The sequence below is a fragment of the Oncorhynchus keta genome, chromosome 36 (genome assembly GCF_023373465.1).
Source record: "Oncorhynchus keta strain PuntledgeMale-10-30-2019 chromosome 36, Oket_V2, whole genome shotgun sequence".
Lineage (NCBI taxonomy): Eukaryota > Metazoa > Chordata > Actinopteri > Salmoniformes > Salmonidae > Oncorhynchus > Oncorhynchus keta.
This window is the reverse complement of record NC_068456.1, coordinates 15,184,994-15,207,511: the sequence shown is the minus strand read 5'-3', so window position 1 is coordinate 15,207,511 and position 22,518 is coordinate 15,184,994.

The window sequence follows — 22,518 nt, the reverse complement described above, 5'->3', positions numbered from 1 at the left end:
TAATGTGTGAATTGCATTTTGAAATGGTAATACTGTGATGTTAAGTTGTGTCATTTTGAACAGGTGATTTTAGTTCAATGAACAAGCTTTATGTATATTGTATCCAAACAATTTGAAAAATGTGCATTTTGATCATTGGTTGTGAGTTTTGTGTCTAGATTTTTGAAAAATGACATCAAGGTTCCGAAATGAATGCCAAAGTGATTGTAAAAAACTGTAGTAGTATGTTGTCAAAATACATTGATTGTAGAGTGTCCTATTTGGCCTACATTCAATTTTTTTGTGAAAACAAAATATACAGTTTGTCTTAGATCTTGAGTGAGCATAAGTATGCTTCTTCCATTGAGGGAACCCTGCCTACCCTCTGATTACAGAGTGCTGCTGAAACCATGCTTACCTCAGGGCAGATCACAAGGGCTATGTGTGTGAGTGTGTGTGTGTGTGTGTGTGTGTGTGTGTGTGTGTGTGTGTGTGTGTGTGTGTGTGTGTGTGTGTGTGTGTGTGTGTGTGTGTGTGTGTGTGTGTGTGTGTGTGTTTTTTTACTCCACACACACATCATGAGGAACGTGTGATCTACTGTGTGTGTGAACACCAGCGCACAATCGACTGAAATAGAGATGTCTGGACTCTTGCTCTCTCTCTCCCTCCCTCTCTCTCTCTCTCTCTCTCTCTCTCTCTCTCTCCCTCTCTCTCTCTCTCCCTCCCTCTCTACCTCTCTCTCTACCTCCCTCTTTCTCAGATTTTGATTGGGCGAGCACTTGAGAACACAGGGTTATACCCTGAAAGGCGAACATCCACAATTTCAGAGAAGTCATGAAAGTTTCAAATGTCTTCTCTTTCTGTTGGGCCCAGTGAGATGTGTTCTGTGTATGAGTGTGAACTGGGCCCCATTGGAGATCCAATGGTGAACCTGGCTCATCCCACGTTGAACCACTCAATACCTATTACTACATACTGCTGCTCTCTGATACTGTTGAGTTATGAGCAGAAGGGGGTCGGAGGAGTGAGGAGTGTGTGTGTATAAATGATGTGTGTGTTTGCCAAGAGGAGGGAGGAGTGTGTGTGTGTCTATATAAATGATGTGTGTGTGTGCCAAGAGAAGGGGTGTGAGTGTGTGTGCGTGCGTGCATGTGTGTATTTGTGTGCAGGTAATGGGCAGAGGGACAGTGTTTAGTAATGCAGAGATGATCTGTCCTCTGACAGTGTTGGGCCAAAGGTGGGTTGAATAGACACTATGACTACTACTATTAGCTACCAGGTTATACATTGAGGCCTTAATTATAACTACAAGTAATTACTACTGAGGCAATAGCCACACCACAACAGAACAAAGCTTTATGGGCTCCCGAGTGGCATAGCGGTCTAAGGCAATGCATCTTCGGGTGGCAAGTAGCCTAGTGGTTAGAGCGTTGGGTCAGTAATCGAAAGGTTGCTGGATTGAATCCCCGAGGAGACAAGGTAAAAATCTCTTGTTCTACCCCTGAACAAGGCAGTTAACCCCCTGTTCCCCGGTAGGCTGTCATTGTAAATAAGAATTTGTTCTTTACTGACTTGCACAGTTAAATAAAGGTTAAATAAAAAATTAAATAAAAAAATATACATAACAGCCTCTGCAAAAAGCTACTATTCACTATATATATATATAAAAAGCTAGCATTACTGTCTAACATTCACTAATTGTTTTGAAAAGCAAAAGCAAAATGGAGCTCTGATAAACCAGAGATGTAAAGGCACCTTTGTCAATAATAAAATATAATAAAATGCAAGTTAACTCATTGAATGAGACTGAATACATGTTATTTTTTGACATACACACAATACACACTCACAATGCGCCTCTCTATCCATTACCAGCTATGAGCTTTGACGAGAGTTTCCATGCCCGAAATCTGTCCTACGTACTGCGCAGACAGAGATGGCCGCCTCGCTTCGCGTTCCTAGGAAACTATGCAGTATTTTGTTTTTTTGACAAGCATTTCGCTACACTCGCATTAACACCTGCTAACCATGTGTATGTGACAAATAACATTTGATTTACTTACTAAAACTGCAAACTGCGTACTAATCGTACTACATACTATTTAGAATGTACTGTTTAGTAGAAAGGTATGCAGTAGGCTCACCCATACTGAAAATGAGTCATATAATGCACAATTGCGCTGTTTCTCGCTATTCGTCCATTTATCTGATTGTCAGCTGTTGTCAAACACAGGTGGGCAAGCAGCGAATCCATACTAGATGAAACGCCAAAATGTTTATGACATCCTGGCATTTAAAGCATACAAAATGTTGAAAATCTCACATCGACCTACTATAAAACATTATTTTTGTATACCCAAACTGCCTACTATTTAGGAAATACGGGTATCCACGTACGGGTATCCACGTACGGGTATCCACGTATGGGTATCCACGTATGGGTATCCACGTATGGGTATCCACGTACGGGTATCCACGTACGGGTATCCACATACGGGTATCCACGTACGGGTATCCACGTACGGGTATCCACGTACGGGTATCCACGTACGGGTATCCACGTACGGGTATCCACGTACGGGTATAACACACGGACAAATATCAGGAGCGGATTATGAATAGGACTTTCTTCTGTAGACCAAATGATTTTTCTGCACTTTGCACAAATACAGTTTCACATTTGAATTTACTCTGCCAGTATGTCATTGTATGAGTGCACAGGCCACCTTCCTCTGTGATCAGAGTTTGCTAACCCAGTACAGAGAGAACAGTGAACAGAGAAAACAGTGAACAGAGAGTGCCCTTCTCCAGACAAGCTGTAACAGTCAGCAGAGGAGACAGCAATTACTGCACATCTGATGTGTGTCGGAACGACCCTATTCCTCAGACACACACAGTCACATACACAGCGACTGCAGCAACACACACATACACACACACCATGCCATCGCATCATCTCACTCACACACACACAGATACACGACACACACAGAGACACAACACACACACACACACTGAACACACACATACACTGTCACATCACAACACTTCCTGGAGCGTTGCCCGGGGATAATGGATTAGAGAAGTCCAATTTGAACGGCGGTTGTCCGTAGTGACAAAATCCCCCCCTCCCCAGCCACTCCCTCGTGTCTAATCAGCGTTAATACAGCGGTGAGTATGTCCCCCCCACTTCCGTTCCCTCCCATAGGGGGTTATCCATCAGCTGTCCACACAGTCCTGGTTCCGACGGGCCTTGGCCGCAGCCTAAGTGGCAAGACCCACCCAGCATATGCTGCTAAAGTCGTGGGCTGTGGGGCGGGCGTTCCAGAGGCCGGCTAGATCTAGACTGCTTCTCGTTGCGATGTGAGGACAGACGCGTGAAGACGCTCCCAGGCAGCTTTCTGTGTCACCATCGCTAGGCTTCAAGTGAGGCAGGCAGGGAGGCAGGGAGAGAGGTTGGGTTGGCAAAGCACCACTGTAGGACTACATTGTACTACCACTCTGGACTGGTGCTAGAGATTTTATTCTGATAGCTGAGGGAGAAAGCGAGAGAAAGAGGGTGTGAGAGTGAGAGAGAACATCTCAGAAAGAGGAAAACACTTTACAAGACTTTAATCTGCCCAATATGGTCCTCTCCTCTTCCTAAAGCCGATCCCCTGTTCCAACCCATCCTTACACACACACACACACACACACACACACACACACACACACACACACACACACACACACACACACACACACACACACACACACACACACTCCTGAGGGTGTATTCATCGACGAGGCGATGTCATTCACGGCCTCTGTCTCAAGTGTGTGTGTGTGTGTGTGTCTCCGGGGGAATGGCTCTTAATCCCATTAGTGGTGGAACACACAGCGTTACAGCCCACTCCTCCAGACCTGTCTCCAGTCATTACCCTGACCCCTCTCTCTATCTGTCCCCCTCTCTGCTGCGCTCAATCTCTCACTGCCTCTTACTCCTCGGCTTGTCTCCAACGCCAAAACCTAAACACAGGTCTGTCCGTAGTATTTTCAGTCTTTATCTACTCCAGATAAACACTATGTCCTTTTCTCCCTTATGCTCTCAAACACTTACATCTCTTACCTTACTTTTCTGCCTCTTTTTATCTTGAAAGAAATAAAAATAAATTAACTCTTTCACCTCTCTGTCTTAAAAACAGAAAGTATTAACACAGTATAGCTGACATATTCACCTCATGCCAGAGACTCTGTTGGGGAGACATATATTACAAGAGGAGTTGTATTATTGAAAGTATTTACCCCGTCTTAGCCTTGAGAAGCCCATAAGGATCTGACCTCATCAAATGTGTGATCCCACCAGGAGAATTGAGAACCTTAAAGTGTCAGAGAATCAATAGGAAGGCTGTTAAAACATAAAAAAGCCCGTCAACTCTACATTGCACTGCATAATAAAGGACAAACAAGCATAAATATTACATACCATTGACTCGTGTTCACCAAAACACAAGCCCTTTTTGATGGAATGAAACATGTTCCAAACTGGAGGAAATTGATTCATATATTGATTTTTGTGAAGAGTAAATGTCTAGGCTGTAGTTAAAGTAACTGTCCAGTGAAATCCTCACTTTTAAAAGTTCACATTCTGTTAACTCATAGTGTCACGTTCTGACCATCGTTCGTATGTGTTTTCCTTGTTTTAGTATTGATCAGGACGAGAGCTGGGTGGGCATTCTATGTTGGATGTCTTGTTTGTCTATTTCTATGTCTGGCCTGATATGGTTCTCAATCAGAGGCAGGTGTTAGTCATTGTCTCTGATTGGGAACCATATTTAGGTAGCCTGTTTTGTGTTGGGTTTTGTGGGTGATTGTTCCTGTCTCTGTGTTAGCACCAGATAGGACTGTTTAGGTTTTCACTTTTCTTGTTTTGTTTAGTCTGTTCATGTATAGTCGTCTTTATTTTAAAAAATTAATAACCACCACGCTGCATTTTGGTCCGCCTCTCCTTCAGATGAAGAAAACCGTTACAGAATCACCCACCACAACAGGACCAAGCGGCGTGGTAACGGGCAACAGCAGCGAAAAGAGGAATGGACATGGGAGGACAGTTTGGACGGCAAGAATATGGACTATACTACTTGGGAGGAAATAGACAGGTGGGCGGTTGACCCAGGGAGAGTGCCGGAGCCCGCCTGGGATTTGATGGAGCAGTGCGCGGAAGGTTACAGGAGAATGAGGTTGGCGACGCAAGCACGGCGGCGCGGAAGGAAGCCCGAGAGTCAGCCCCAAAAATTTCTTGGGGGGAGGCCACAGGGGGAGTGTGGCAGAGTCAGGAGTCAGACCTGAGCCAACTCCCCCCGTTTATCGTGAGGAGCCAAGGAGGAGCTCAGAACCAGAGCTGGTGTTGGAGGTGAGCGAAGCAGAGACTGTGAAGGAGTTAATGGGGAAATTGGAGGAGAGAGATATGAGGGAGTTGCTGTGTTGGTGCATGAGACACGGAATTCGCCCGACGGAGCGTGTCGGGGATTTGATGACACCTGGGTCAGCTCTCCATACTTGTCCTGAGGTGCGTGCTAGTCGGCTGGTGAAGATGGTGCCAGCCTCACGCACCAGGCCTCCTGTGCATCTCCCTAGCCTTGCACGTCCTGTGCCATCTCAGCACTACAGTGCTCCTAGCAGTGCTAACCGTGGCGAGCATGGTGCTGGTCAGGCACCGTGTTATGCGGTGGTTCGCACGGTGTCCCCAGTACGCGTGCTTAGTCCGGTGCGCTACATCCCAGCTTCCCACATCTAACTAAAAGTATTTAAAACGAAATACTTTTAGTCTTTTACTCAAGTAGCACTTTACTGGGTGACTTTCACTTTTACTCAAGTCATTTTCTTTTAAGGTATTTTTACTTGTACTCAAGTATGAAGATTGGGTACTTTTTCCACCACTGAAGTGTAATGAGAGGTTTTCTGGATAACGGTCTGTATTTGCTGTAGGTCTATAGGATGTGATCTGGTCTTTGACAGGATGTAATGGGCCTCTTCTGATAAAGAGACGCCACAACACAGGTGCTCCTCTCTGACAGTGACTGAAAAGTGGTGAAACATGCTGTGACAATGCGCAGTGTAAAGGTACACACATACATGTGCACGCACACACACACATATACACACACACACACACACACACACACACACACACACACACACACACACACACACACACACACACACACACACACACACACACACACACACACACACACACACACACACACACACACACACACACACACACACACACAAACACAAACCATTTCAAAAGCTATTCTGACGGAGGTGATGTGACATCACTGTCGTGGCAGTCTGTCACTTCACCTGTGAGTAGAGGGATGATTTTGGCACTCACAACAACCCCGGTGTTACAGCTGTTACTGACCCTGCCTCACTGATGGAACAACTGCCCAGGGCAGACACAACCATCCTAGAGAGCCAAGTTGAGATCGAGGGCTCGTCACTTTAAAAGGGACAGGTGATCTGGCAGCCATGCCAAAGTCAGGAAAGCCTCACACTGACGTGCTAAACATGACACCACCAACATACACAGACATAACACACACCTGGCAACACAGACGTTGCTAGCTCTAACAGCCCTAGCTTCCTGTACAATAATATATAACAATTTCCTTCTTTAATAATGCTTCAATTTTCCACTGAGCAGTTAAAAAAGTGGTTTTAAGTATGCCTTATGCCATCCTTGTGTGGTTTTACTTTAGTGATCTCTGTATGCACACCAGTGTGGACCTTGACAGCTTGTTTGATGTGGCTTGACTGAGTGTCGTGTGGAGATCAAGAGGAGAACATGCGTGGGCGAACAAGAGCCCAGGAAAACCAGGGAACTTTAATGGACGAATCCCCCGCTGAGTACAGAGGACGTAACGCAGAGATGCACGGCAAGTCACAGCATTTATCTCTACTGGGTTGAAGAGATAGCGGATATATAAAAAAAACACACACATACAACTTCAGGTCCAGTCAAGAGGCCACTCAAAGTAATGTTATCAAAGAAGTCTGGATAATATTCAACATGAAATAAAATCAAATTAAGGTAATTGTTGCACCTCAAAGAGTATCCAGTGAAAATCTCAAATCATTATAGGTTTTCGCATAACACTGTAGATAAAAAATATCACACAAAAAAGCAGATATAATAAAATAGACAGACTTGAGAGGAGAGAATGATGGAATAAAGGGAGAGATGGAGGAGGAGAGGGCATGAGAGAAGAGACAGACTGCGCTGGGTTGTGTAGTCACCTGGGGCTGTGGGTTTGCCCATTAGATGTTGACCCGATTTAGGAGCACAGATGTGGAGAAGCACAGGAATCAACCCCTCTAAACATGCCCCCTCTCTCGCTCTCTCTCTCTCTCTTGCTCTTTCTGTCTCTCTATCTCTCGCTCGTTCTGTCTCTCTCTCTCTCTTCTCTCTCTCTCTCTCTCGCTCTCTCTCTCTCTTTCTCCTACTCTCTCTCTCTCTCTCTCTCTTGCTCTTTCTGTCTCTCTCTCTCTCTCTCTCTCTCTCTCGCGCTCTTTCTCTCTCTCTCTCTCTCTCTCTCTCTCTCTCTCTCTCTCTCTCTCTTATGTAAATAAGGTATTTCTGTTTTTTTTCTGTCCAAAAACCTGTTTTTGCTTTGTCATTTTGAAAATGTAGTGATAATATTTCATTCAGTACAGAAATTTGCAGGTGGCTTAACTTACCCTGTCCCGCAACTCTCTCTCTCTCTCTCTCTCTCTCTCTCTCTCTCTCTCTCTCTCTCTCTCTCTCTCTCTCTCTCTCTCTCTCTCACACACTCTCTTTCTTTCTCTCTCATGACAAGTAAATGTGTGGGAGTCACTGCCAAAGCATAACACTACATGACATACTGTACAATACTCATGGTCTGAAAGTAAGGTTATATTTGGATCTCTGGTTTGGGGAGAAATGCCAGTATTATATTTATCTGTAGTGTTGAGCCCTTCTCACACACTCCCCCATCAACTGGGTCAACTCATGTCCAGCACACAGTGCAGATCTTAATTACAGTCTCTCTTGCTCCTCTCCACTTCTCAACAAACTCTCACAGTCTCACTGCAGAATTACACATTTTAGCACTTCTCTTCAAATGTCAAATGTCGAAGTTGCGCCCCCAGCTCACCATTAATCCATTTCTCCAAACGTCAAATTTCAAAGTTGCTTTAAATGTCAAATTTCAAAGTTAAGGGTTAAGGGTGAAGGTTTTGGATTAGGTTAAGGCATTCATTCCAAATCGTTAAGGGTTGAGGTTTGTGATCGGGTTAATAAAATGTAAAAAATGGAAACAAGTTTCCACTACCGGGATTGAACACACAATCTTCTGATCTGGAGTCATGGGATTAATGTTTTGGATATGGTTAAAACAAAAAATAACGTCCATCCACCACCCCTGTCCACAATGCCTTAGCAAAACCCAAGCTCAGCTGATGGCAAGCGCTCACTGTTGCCCTTAGCGGACGGTTTTGTAGGTTTTTCCCAATGTTCCTCAGGACATGGACAGTCGTCCAATTTCAAAGTCAATCTTGAGCGATCTGCCTGACTGAACCTCCTCCCGCCACTCTCCAGCTAAGTGTGGCAGGGTCAGGGCCCGTTGAGTTGCCTGAGTGTTTGCCCATGAAACATTAAACAGCTGTGGGCAGGGCCTTCTCCCATAGAGCACCATCCCTGTGGAACAGCCTGGAACTGGGGTGTGTGCTTCGTCCCCTCCTGTACTCCTTGTTCATCCACAACTACGTGGCCCCTCGCGACTCCAACACCACCATCAAGTTTTCTGACGACATGACCGGCAACGATGAGACAGCCTACAGGGAGGAGCTGGCAGTGTGGTGCCTCAACATCAGTAAATCCAAGAAGCTGGAGGGGGGCGCCTAAGGAATCCTCAAAAAGGTTCTACAGCTGCACCATTGAGAGCATCTTGACTGGCTGCATCACTGCTTGGTATGGCAACAGTAACGCCTTCGATCGCATGGCACTACAGAGGGTGGTGCAGACAGCCCAGTGCAACTTGTGGCCGAGCTCCCTGACATCCAGGATCTATACATTCTTTACATCCACTGTTTCACAAGACGACAGCCTGGTTTGCTGGTTTTCTGAGGAGTCCCTAAAACATTAAACAATACAAATTACAAATGCATTGTCCTAACACTAACTAACTGGCTAATGTTAGCTAGTCAGATAATTTGCTAAATAGGGATTTTCATGAATTAACTTTGTGACAAAAAAAATATGCACAAACATTTGTCTCTACATGAACAAACATATTTCTCTCAATTGTAAATGTTTTGTTGACTCGTTATGACGTTATAACTACTTACATTTGGTTCCACCATAATGTTTTGTCAGCCATTTTTTAAAGAACGCCTTCAGGTGGCTTCGGTCAAAATTCGTCATTGGAACCACTCAGTATGATTGGTCATATAAAAACCTTGGGACCCAAATGCATAATGAGTGCTGTAACTCCCGGTTGTGGTGGTCTGGAGCAATGGAGCCGTGGCGCTGGGTACCTCCAAGTCCTGCGGTGTAAGCTCGCAACTTTTAAAGGAGGAGCCACTGTATATCAGGCGGTGTGAAAGGAAGGTCCGGAAATCGTTAAAGACTCCAGCCACCCAATCCTTTAGACTGTTCTCTCTATTTCCGCATGGCAAGTGGTACCGGCTGCATAAAGTCTGACACCAACAGGCTCCTGAACATCTTCTATCCCCAAGCCAAAAGTCTGCTGAATAGCTAAAAGAATTGCAACGTGGGCAAACCTTTCCATCCACTCTACATCTACTCTCTGTCCATCCACCTTTCATCCTGACTCTCACTAGACCCACTGCACTCACTGTCACTCCTTCCCAACTGTACTCCCTAATATTTGACTGTCCTCTGTGACTTATCCCCATGTAATTGCCCCTGTACCCCCCACAGCCCCCACATGTTAAATTGTCAGTTGTCCTTATGCTTCGCTGAATTTCTTTTGTTAATGTTTCTTTTGTTAATTCTTTTGTCCATTTCTTTTGTCAATGTACTGCGACTACTATCTGTACGTCAACTGTTTATGTTTTTTAGATTTCTCCGTTGTTTCTTGTTTTTATTTATTTGTTATTATCTTTGTGTTTTGAAAAGGTGTTTAAATGAACTTTTAATAAATAGTGATTTGATTTGATTTACTAGCAGACTCCGGGAGGGTCCTTAGCCTGTCCACACCTCCTTATAGTAAGACTGTGCTGAGCCAGCGCTCTCTCACCCACACATACTGTTACAGAGCTGCCCAGCCAAGCCCCATTGCTCAGAAGTGGCTCTGTCCACCTACCACCAGCCAGTAATCCTACACTCGACACACCTACACACCCATGTGAATACATGCACACACTGAGAGAGAAAATGGTGTGTCTATGTGTGTGTGGGGGGGGTAAAATGAAGAGGGAGAGCGGGAGAGAGAGAGGCAGAGAGAGACGTATAGCTAATTTATGCTTCTTGCATGAAAAAGTGTATTTTGGCCAAAAAGTAAACAACGTGTATTGGTACCTCTGTTGTCCTGACTCCCCGTTGCTCTGTCTACTCATCTGACTTTTCAAAATGCGTTTTTTTGGCAGAAATTACTTCTGTAACATGTGAACTTTCATGTGCCTTAACTTCTTGCGTCGAGCCATCCCGGATCCGGGATCGTGAATACAGCCTCAAGCTCATTACCATAACGCAACATTAACTATTCATGAAAATCGCAAATGAAATGAAATAAATATGCTAGCTCTCAAGCTTAGCCTTTTGTTAACAACACTGTCATCTCAGATTTTCAAAAATATGCTTCTCAACCATAGCAAAACAAGCATTTGTGTAACAGCATTTAGCGTTAGCATAGCATTTAGCGTTAGCATTCAGCAGGCAACATTTTCACAAAAACCAGAAAACCATTCAAATAAAATAATTTACCTTTGAAGACCTTCTGATGTTTTCAATGAGGAGACTCTCAGTTAGATAGCAAATGTTCAGTTTTTCCTGAAAGATTATTTGTTTAGGAGAAATCGCTCCATTTTGTGCGTCACGTTTAGCTAAGAAAAAAACCTGTATCCAGGATTGTGTAAATCTATCCGCAAGCTCATTAGCATAACACAACATTAACTATTCATGAAAATCGCAAATGAAATTAAATCAATATGCCAGCTCTCAAGCTTAGCCTTTTGTTAACAACACTGTCATCTCAGATTTTCAAAAATATGCTTCTCAACCATAGCAAAACAAGCATTTGTGTAACAGTATTGATAGCTATTGATAGCTAGCATTAGCATTTAGCGTTAGCATTCAGCAGGCAACATTTTCACAAAAACCAGAAAACCATTCAAATAAAATCATTTGCCTTTGAAGACCTTCTGATGTTTTCAATGAGGAGACTCAGTTATATAGCAAATGTTCAGTTTTTCCTGAAAGATTATTTGTGCAGGAGAAATCGGTCTGTTTTCTGCGTCATGTTTGGCTACCAAAAAAAAACGAAAATTCATTCATCAAAACGCCAAAAATTTTTCCACATTAACTCCATAATATCGACTGAAACATGGTAAACATTGTTTAGAATCAATCCTCAAGGTGTTTTTCACATATCTCTTCATGATATATTGTTCCTGGAATTCTCCTCCCTGTCTCAATCACATGGATGAATGTGAGCAGCTTGGAGATTACGCAGCAATTTCAACAAAGGACACCGGGCGGACACCTGGTAAATGTAGTCTCTTATGGCCAATCTTCCAATGATATGCCTACAAATACGTCACAATGCTGCAGACAACTTGGAGAAACGATAGAAAGGGCAGGCTCATTCCTGGCGCTTTCACAGCCATATAAGGAGACAATGAAAAACCGCGCCTCAAAAATCCTGCTCATTTCCTGTTTGAAGTTTCATCTTGGTTTCGCCTGTAGCATCAGTTCTGGGGCACTCACAGATAATATCTTTGCAGTTTTGGAAACGTCAGAGTGTTTTCTTTCCAAAGCTGTCAATTATATGCATAGTCGAGCATCTTTTTGTGACAAAATATTGCGCTTAAAACGGGCACGTTTTTTTTTATCCAATAATGAAATAGCGCCCCATAGGTTGAAGAGGTTAATAACAAACTTGTATTCCATGCATAAATGCAAGTAAAAATGTTCAATTACGAGTCTAGTTGGTTTAGCCACGGAAAAAGCCAGGAACCTTCCCGCTAGCCATGACTGGCTGAGATAATGGTTGGGCTGGACATTCCGGGAGATGAGTTTGGATTGGTCTGCCATGTAACATGCATCTGTCTATAACATGAGCTGTTCAGTATGTGTTAACAGTCCTTTCTACCGCGCTATTTTTGAAAGATATTGTCACGGTTGTCGTAAGAACAGGACCAGGGCGCAGCGGATGTTGAGTTCATGCAAAACACCAACACAGAAAATATAAACTATAACACAACATAGAAATTACAAACTAGAATACCCTCTCGTCACGCCCTGACCTACTAGTGCCGGCGTAGAGGAAGGCTCCCTCCTTGGAGTTGGGCTGGTCGCCGTGCCTGGACTGGGCACCGTCGCTGAGGAAGGCTCCGGTCATGGAGCTGGGCTGGCCGCCGTGCCTGGACTGGGCATCGGCGCTGAGGAAGGCTCCGGCCATGGAGCTGGGCTGGCCGCCGTGCCTGGACTGGGCATCGGCGCAGAAGAAGGCTCCGGCCATGAAGCTGGGCTGGAAACCGTACCCAGACTGGGCACCGGCGAAGAGGAAGGTTCCTGCCCGGGAGCGGAACTGGCACAGAGGAAGACTCCTGCTCTGAAGCGGAACTGAACACCGTGCCTGGACTGGGCATCGGCACAGAGGAAGGCTCCTGCAATGGAGCGGGACTGGACGCCGTGCTTGTACTGGGCAACGGCACAGAGGAAAGTTCCGGCCTTGGAGCTGGACTGGACACCGTGCCTGGACTGGAGACCGCCTCAGGAGGTTCCGGACTGTGGACCGTCGCAGGAGGTTCCGGACTGTGGACCGCTGCAGGAGGTTCCAGACTGGGAACCCTGGTGTCATCGCTGTCCTCCATTATTACCTTCCGTCTGCCACCAAGGAAGGGTCTCGCATCCACCCATCACTTCTTCCCATGTCCAAAACTCCTTTACCTCGTGGATACACTGCTCGGTCCTCTTTTAGTGGGATATTCTGTCATGGTTGTCGTAACGGGACCAAGGTGCAGCGGATGTTGAGTTCCACATATTTATTTCAAAGTGAAAATAGACTAAATATCTCAATAAACGAACAACAAACCGTGACTACGTGGTGCACATGCACAAACACAAAACAATTAGAGGGCTCTCTATGGTCAGTGCGTGACAGATATATAATTAGCCATTGAGAACGACAAAAGTTTTGCATCATAAACGCCCTGAATTTAGCAGGCACTATCGGCAGATCAGTTGGATAAAGTGATGGGCTACTTTCTGCACACACCGTGTCAGTGTGAACCGGAGTGACTTGACACAATGCTGGCCAAACAAGATGCAGCTACAAACAAAACTGAGTGAAATGGTTCCAGTCTGCTGTGAAGCGTTCATCCATGTATAAGAGTCTAGCTACACTTTCAGATGTAAGTTTCTATTTTTGTCAGAAAGTTGTATTTATTGCAAGTTAAAGCATACTGTTAGTTAGCTAGCAAACATTAGCTTGCTGGCTCACTAGCTAATGTAGAAATATTATTAGAACCAGAAATCCATCCATTTCTAACTCTCTACTTTTATCCAATGTAAAAAAAAACAACATTTAAAATGTTGCTACGTAAGACCGAATAGAGGCGGTCGGTATCATTTGCTATTTCCTCAAAGAAGATGATGTCATCTCCCTGAGGAGGATGAGCTGGCCAATCAACGATTTACTTTTATTTTTACTGACCGGTATATGGCCACACCATTCTGTTGTTGGGGTATGCCTACTCCATTCTGTTGTTGGGGTATGCCCACACCATTCTGTTGTGGGGGTATGCAGACTCCATTATGTTATTGGGGTATGCCCACACCATAATGTTGTTGGGGTATGCCCACTCCATTCTGTGATTGGGGTATGCCCACACCATTCTGTTGTTGGGGTATGCCCACACCATTCTGTTGTTGGGGTATGCCCACACCATTCTGTTGTTGGGGTACGCCTACTCCATTCTGTTGTTGGGGTATGCCCACACCATTCTGTTGTTGGGGTACGCCTACTCCATTCTGTTGTTATATATAATAATATATGCCATTTAGCTGACGCTTTTATCCAAAGCGACTTACAGTCATGTGTGCATACATTCTACGTATGGGTGGTCCCGGGAATCGAACCCACTACCCTGGCGTTACAAGCGCCATGCTCTACCAACTGAGCCACAGAAGGACCACTGTTGAGGTATGCCAACCACATTGTTGAGGTATGCCCACACCATTTAAAAAAAAAAAAATTAACCTTTATTTTACTAGGCAAGTAAGTCAGTTAAGAACAAATTCTTATTTTCAATGATGGCCTAGGAACAGTGGGTTAACTGCCTGTTCAGGGGCAGAACGACAGATTTCTACCTTGTCAGCTCGGGGATTTGAACTTCCAACCTTTCGGTTACTAGTCCAACACTCTAATCACTAGGCTACCCTGCCGCACCATTCTGGTGTTGCGGTATGCCCACGCCTACTCCATTCCAACAAAGAAAAGCTGCTTTCTAACATACACATTTTTTATATATATCTGGAAACACTGGGCAATTACTTTAAAGGGCCGCAACAGGTAAGTCACGTTTTTCATGAAATTGGATGATATTTAAAGTACTGGTCCTGTCCCCCATGTCAAACACTTGGATTCAGGAGGTGGGATAGAGGCGGGATTATTAAGGGCTTTTTTTAAATCTAAAACACCAGTGGTAACATCTTATTTTCTTACCTAATTTGAATAAGTCCTGCCTTATAACCAACATCGGAGAAGGTGTGTCCTGTGAGGGGCGTGGTTTACATAGCTAGGTAGCTAGTCTACTGGTGCCTAAATTTAACTACAGTGTGTCAGTAAATATAATTAGAGGTTTCCCCTATTCAACTAAGGCAAAGATACTTATAGGTTTCCACTTTCATCTGTGCCTGGTGTTAGTTAACTGGCCTGCTAGGTCTTCAGCCAGCATGGAACAAAATCAAATCAAATCCAAACTGAGACACAGATGTCATGTCATTACATCAAGAGACATGCCATATGGAAAATTCAAACAAACTTCTTGACATCATTTATAGTCAAAATATATTAACATTATCTGACAGTCACTACACAGTATATATTCCATGAAAATGACCCAGACCTCAACCTGTGAAGTTTCAACTGAATGTGTCCAAGATTAACTAGCTAGCTAACTTGATAAATAGTCCTGACAATTTAAATTGGGCTACCTAGCAAAATTATACAGCCAACATTTTGTCTATATTGATGCTGTTACAATTTCTTCTTAATACGTTTGAGACAATCAGTTGTCTTGTGACAAGAGAGGGGTGGTATACAGAATATAGCGTAAAATACCAAGTCCATATTATAGCAATAACAGCTGAAATATGCAAAGAGAAACAACGGTCCATCATTACTTTAAGACATGACATTTAAAGTACTGGTCCTGTCCCCCATGTCAGTCAATATGGAACATTTCAAGTACTTTGAAAGTTTTTTCAAGAGCAGTCACAAAAACCATCAAGCACTGTGATGAAACTGGCGACCATGAAGACACAGAATTACCTCTGCTGCAGAGGATACGTTCATTAGAGTTAACTACACCTGAGATTGCAACCCTAATAAATGCTTCATAGTTTGAGTAACAGACACAACTCAGCATCAACTGTTCAGGGGAGATGATGTGAATCAGGCCTTCATGGTCGAATTGCTGAAAAGAAACCACTACTAAAGGACACCAGTAAGAAAAAGGGACTTGCTTGGGAAAGAAACACGAGCAATGGACATTAGACCGGTGGAAATCTGTCCTTTGGTTTGATGAGTCCATATTACTGAGATTTTTTTCCCAGTATTCTGCAGCGATACACCATCCCATCTGGTTTGCATCTAGTGGGACTATCATTTGTTTTTCAATAGGACAATGACCCAAAACATACCTCAAGGCTGTGTAAGGGCTATTTGACCAAGGAGAGTGATGGAGTGCTGCATCAGATGACCTGTCCTCCACAATCACCCGACCTCACCCCAATTGAATTTTTTTTTATGATTTGGACCGCAGAGTGTAGGAAAAGCTGCCACCATTTCTCCACGGCTGGCAATGCCTTCCTCCTGGCTCCAAACCCGGCCAACAGCTCCACCCCCCCCCCCCCTGTGCAGCTACTCGCTCAAGCCTCCCCAGCTACTCCTTCACCCAAATCCAGATAGCAGATGTTCTGAAAGAGCTGAAAAACCTGGACCCGTACAAATCAGCTGGGCTAGCCATCACCCCTATCACCAGCCTGTTCAACCTCTCTTTCGTATAGTTCGAGATCCCTAAAGATTGGATAGCTGCCGCGGTCATCGCCGTCTTCGAAGGGGGTGACACTCTAGACACAAACTGCTGTAGACCTATATCCATCCTGCCCTGCCTCTCTAAAGTCTTCAAAAGCCAAGTTAATAAACAGGTCACTGACCATTTCGAATCCCACTGTACATTCTCCGCTGTGCAATCTGGTTTCCAAGCCGGTCATGGGTGCACCTCAGCCACGCTCAAGGTACTAAGCGATATCAATGGCATCGATAAAAGACAGTACTGTGCAGCCATCTTCATCGACCTGGCCAAGGCTTTTGACTCTGTCAATCACTGTATTCTTATCGGCAAACTCAATGCCTTGGTTTCTCTAATGACTGCCTTGCCTGGTTCATCAATTACTTTGCAGACAGAGTTCAGTGTGTCAAATCGGAGGGCCTGATGTCCGGCACTCTGGCAGTCTCTATGGGGGTACCACAGGGTTCAATCCTCTGGCAGACTCTTTCTCTGTATATATCAATGATGTCGCTCTTGCTGCGGGTGATTCCCTGATCCACCTCTATGCCATTCTGTATACTTCTGGCCCTTCCTTGGACACTGTGCTAACTAACCTTCAAATGAGCTTCAATGCCATACAACCCTCCTTCCGTAGCCTCCAACTGCTCTTAAACGCTAGTAAAATCAAATGCATTCTTTTCAACCGTTCGCTGCCCGCACCCGCTCGCCTGACTAGCATCACCTCCCTTCTGACCTAGAATATGTGGACAACTATAAATACCTAGGGGTCTGGTTGGACTGTAAACTCTCCTTCCATATTAAACCTCTCCAATCCAAAATCAAATCTAGAATCGGCTTTCTATTTCGCAACAAAGCCTCCTTCACTCCGCCAAACTTACCATAGAAAAACTGACTTTCCTACCGATCCTCGACTTCAGCGATGTCATCTACAAAATAGCTTCCAATACTCTACTCAGCAAACTGGATGCAGTCTATCACAGTGCCATCCATTTTGTTACCAAATGACCTTATTCCACTCACCACTGCGACCTGTATGCTCTAGTCGGCTGGCTACATATTCGTTGCCTGACCCACTGGCTCCAGGTCATCTATAAGTCTATGCTAGGTAAAGCTCCGCCTTTTCTTAGCTCACTGGTCACGATAACAACACCCACCCGTAGCACACGTTCCAGCAGGTATATCTCGCTGATCATCCCCAAAGCCAACACCCCATTTGGCTGCCTTTCCTTCCAGTTCTCTGCTGCCAGTGACTGGAACAAATTGCAAAAGTAGCTGAAGCTGGAGACTTATATTTCCCTCACCAACTTTAAACACCAGCTATCTGAGCAGCTTACCGATCACTGCAGCTGTACATAGTCCATCTGTAAATAGCCCACCCAATCTACCTACCTCATCCCCATGCTGTTTTTATTTACTTTTCTGCTCTTTTGCACACCAATAACACGACTTGCCCATCATCATCTGCTCATTTATCACTCTAGTGTTAATCTTCTAAATTGTAATTCTTCGCTAATATGGCCTATTTATTACCTACCTCCTCATGCCTTTTGCACACACTGTACATAGACTTTCTTTTTTTCTACTGTGTCATTGACTTGTTTTATTGTGTTATTGGCTTGTTTATTGTTTATTCCATGTTATTCCACGTGTAACTCTGTGTTGATGTCTGTGTCACACTGCTTTGCTTTATCTTGGCCAGGTCACAGTTGCAAATTAGAATTTGATCTCAACTAGCCTACCTGATTAAATAAAGGTACATTTTAAAAAATTACTCCTGGCAGACTTGATACAAAATATTGTGCAGTAATATAATTCTTCATGGGATCAGTCTGAAACTTTGCACACACACTAATCCCATCTGCTGCCAAAATCTAAATTACACCTAGACTCCTGTCTGAAAGTATGGTCATTCTCTTGCATTTCAAAGATGCTGCATTTTTTTATATTTTTGACCTCTTATTGATCGTACCTTTTTTTCAAAACACATTTTTAAATGACATGCCCATATCTAACTGCCCGAAGCTCAGGACTTGAAGCAATGCATGCATATTCTTGATACCATTTGAAAGGAAACACTTTGAAGTTCGTGGAAATGTGAAATTCATTTGAGAGAATATAACACATTCGATCTGGTAAAAGATAATCCAAAACATGCGTTTAAGAAGGCACACCTGTTAATTGAAATGCATTCCAGGTGACTCATGAAGCTGGTTGAGAGAATTCCAAGAGCATGCAAAGCTGTCATGAAGGCAAAGGGTGGCTACTTTGAAGAATCCCAAATATAAAATATATTTTGTTTTATTTAACACGTGTTATTTCATAGTTTTGATATCTCTACTGTTATTCTGCAATGTAGAAAATAGTAAAAATAAAGAAATACCCTTGACTTAGTAGGTCTGTCCAAACTTTTGACTGGTTATGTATATTTAGAGAGAGAGTGTCTGATTTTTTATAGCTTACAGTTTATTCGCCGTTAGTCATCACCTCTACGTTAAATACTTTTCTCTGGATGTGTGCCAGCTCACGCTTTTTATTTGAATTCCTTTGTGTATAATCATATTTGCCTGAGATAATTTCACTGCAACACTGCTCACTGTGTCCATGTTGCTTGACATAGGCGTTTTCAAAGAACCAGCAGTCAAGGTGAGCTCCCCACCCACTCAGCCTACTAGATCCCCACCCACTCAGCCTACTAGATCCCCACCCACTCAGCCTACTAGATCCCCACCCACTCAGTCTACTAGCTCCCCGCCCACTCAGTCTACTAGATCCCCACCCACTCAGCCTACTAGATCCCCACCCACTCAGTCTACTAGCTCCCCGCCCACTCAGTCTACTAGCTCCCCGCCCACTCAGTCTACTAGCTCCCCTCCCACTCAGTCTACTAGCTCCCCACCCACTCAGTCTATTAGCTCCCCACCCACTCAGTCTATTAGCTCCCCGCCCACTCAGTCTACTAGCTCCCCGCCCACTCAGTCTACTAGATCCCCGCCCACTCAGTCTACTAGCTCCCCTCCCACTTAGCCTAATTGATCCCCACCCACTCAGCCTACTAGCTCCCCTCCCACTCAGCCTACGAGATCCCCGCCCACTCAGTCTACTAGCTCCCCGCCCACTCAGTCTACTAGATCCCCGCCCACTCAGCCTACTGGCTCCCCGCCCACTCAGCCTACTAGCTCCCCACCCACTCAGCCTACTAGCTCCCCACCCACTCAGCCTACTAGCTCCCCTCCCACTCAGCCTACGAGATCCCCGCCCACTCAGTCTACTAGCTCCCCGCCCACTCAGTCTACTAGATCCCCGCCCACTCAGCCTACTGGCTCCCCGCCCACTCAGCCTAATAGCTCCCCACCCACTCAGCCTACTAGCTCCCCAGCCACTCAGCCTACTAGCTCCCCGCCCACTCAGCCTACTAGCTCCCCACCCACTCAGCCTACTAGCTCCCCACCCACTCAGACTACTAGCTCCCCACCCACTCAGACTACTAGCTCCCCACCCACTCTGTCAGTCTTTTCAGACTTCCTGGAAGTAAATATGGGAAAAATATATTATGGGTGATGTTTCATTCACTCAAAATGCTATTTTACATTGGATTCAGAATGATTATTCGGGACCTTTAAAATAACTTTTTCCTTCCCAGAGATGCAGATGCTCTTCTCACTACAAACAAATGTACACATAGATATCCCTCTGTCCTTATCTAAACATTGTGCTTTACATTTCATTTAAAAGGATTCATGTTTTTATTTTGATGTCATCCACCCTGCTGTCCTATGATATACCATTTATTTTTTTAAACCTCCTTAGTGGAGACACGCAGTCCTTCAGGCAAAGGTGAAAGATGATAAAGAGAGGCTCCCGTTGAATGTGAGCGATCTCAACGCACCTCGTGCCAAAGGTTCGTAAGGTTCTAAAGAGAGGTCTCAAATGCAAAGGGTAGCCTTTCACCAGTCTCACAGCTGTGTCATAAAGTGTTAGCCCTTTCCCAATGTGTTGAAATATCATGCCCCCAAACCTTGAACAAAAAAAAATCACAATTCGCAACAATGGTCGGAATGTACTCCTGGCTGCTCTTTGGGGCCGATTTGAGGTATGAACTTTAAGGGGACGTTTGGCCTCTTTGACAAGAGAGGGCTCTGGGCTCTAAGTGCTGTCACAGTCAAGATCTCACTAAGAACCACAACAAACACTGCCATTTCACCACAGATTTAGTCACTAACGCACGCAGACCTTTGGACCTCAGATAACTTTGGGATGAGTGTACAGCACAGACTGTGAACGTGGGAAGTTTTTTTTTAGGTCAACAAAACTTGAAAAAACATAAGCTTTGGATAGATAATTATTCTTGGCCTCGCCAGGTTTTGCTTGGAAAATAGATTTTTTGTTTCAGTGGGACATCCTGGTTAAATGAATATTATATATCTGATGGAATAGCTAATAGAAATATCCACCCTCTTCCTCTGGTATAATCTGAGCAGTTCAGTAAAGCCTCAGAAGTCTATGGAAGACAAAGAGAGGGGACAGGGACAGGCATTGGCTTAGTCAAAGGGGCAGAGCCCCGTAGGGCCTTGATCATGGGCTTTCTTAGATGAATTACTTATTAGGGAATATGTGCTGGGCATGAGGGGCTCTATCCAGGCCCTGTGATCTCTGTGCCAGTTTAGCCAGCGTCCTTTCTGCCCCTCCGCTCTGCTCCAACAGGCCCTGTGTGCCAGCGTGCCAGATAACTGGCACTGTTCTTAGTGCCAAGCTTGGCCAATGTAAGACAGAAAGTGAGAGGGAGAGAGAGTGCAAGAAAGAAAGATCGAAAGAACGAACGAAAGAAAGAACGAAAGATAGAAAGAAGTAAAAAAAAAGAAGGAAAAAAAGACAGAAGAAAAGAAAAAAGAAAGAAAGAGTAATTGTTTAAAGAGATACTGATAAGAGAAGAGCGAAGAAAAGAAGCAACGTAACGCCATCTACAATTAAAACATGGAGGATCCATGTCTATCCAGAGGAGATAGAGGGTGAGAGACAGACTGCAAGAGAGGAAAATAGTGCTCTGCCACTTATGGTACTGTACCAGCCAACGCCAACGCCTGTCCAGTCGCAGCAGTGATGACAGTCTGGGTGTGAGGCTGTGCCAGGGAGAATACACTAAATTAAGAGTAAGAACTGTGTGTGTGTGTTTCTGTGTAAGACAGTGGCCTTCTCAGCTGGTATTTACAGTAGTGCCAGGGTACCACAGAGACATAGCAACAGAGCCAAGGTAGCTGACGACTCTCTTAACCTGTGGTACGTTTTTATATGGAGACACACACTGCCACACACATATATGAACACACATTCTGTACATGGACACACACACATGTATGCACACACATGCACACTCACACGCACGCACACACTCACACACAGTGCAGCAACAGAGTACACTGGCACAGATGGCCTTAAAAAATGTATTTGGAGCCATAAGCATCGAGGCCCCTTAATGAAAACCAGCTTGCAATTGCTGAGAGAGAGGAATAGAATGAAGACCAGAGAACAGAGTAGCGAGAGGAATGTATAATAATCTTCAAGGTTATCAATTAGATTTTCAAACCAGGGAGCAAAAGGATGAAAAGGGAAGACTTTTCAAATTATAGTGTATAAGCAATATAGGCAAGTTGGGCTTTGTGTGCAGTGTCTGTTATGTGTGTGTCTGTTATCTGTGTGTGTGTGTGTGTGTGTGTGTGTGTGTGTGTGTGTGTGTGTGTGTGTGTGTGTGTGTGTGTGTGTGTGTGTGTGTGTGTGTGTGTGTGTGTGTGTGTGTGTGTGTGTGTGTGTGTGTGTGTGTGTGTGTCTCTGTGTCTTTGTGTGTGTGTGTACCAGGGTTAAACAGTGGGGTATTATAGCATTGGCCCGTCTGTGCCCACCCAGAGAGAAGTGATGTGACACTCACACAGAAGCTGTTTCTAAACCGTGTGTGTGCACACTTACATGACTGTGTGTGTGTGTGTGTGTGTGTGTGTGTGTGTGTGTGTGTGTGTGTGTGTGTATTGTATGTGTGTCATAAAGACGCTGCTCCTAGCA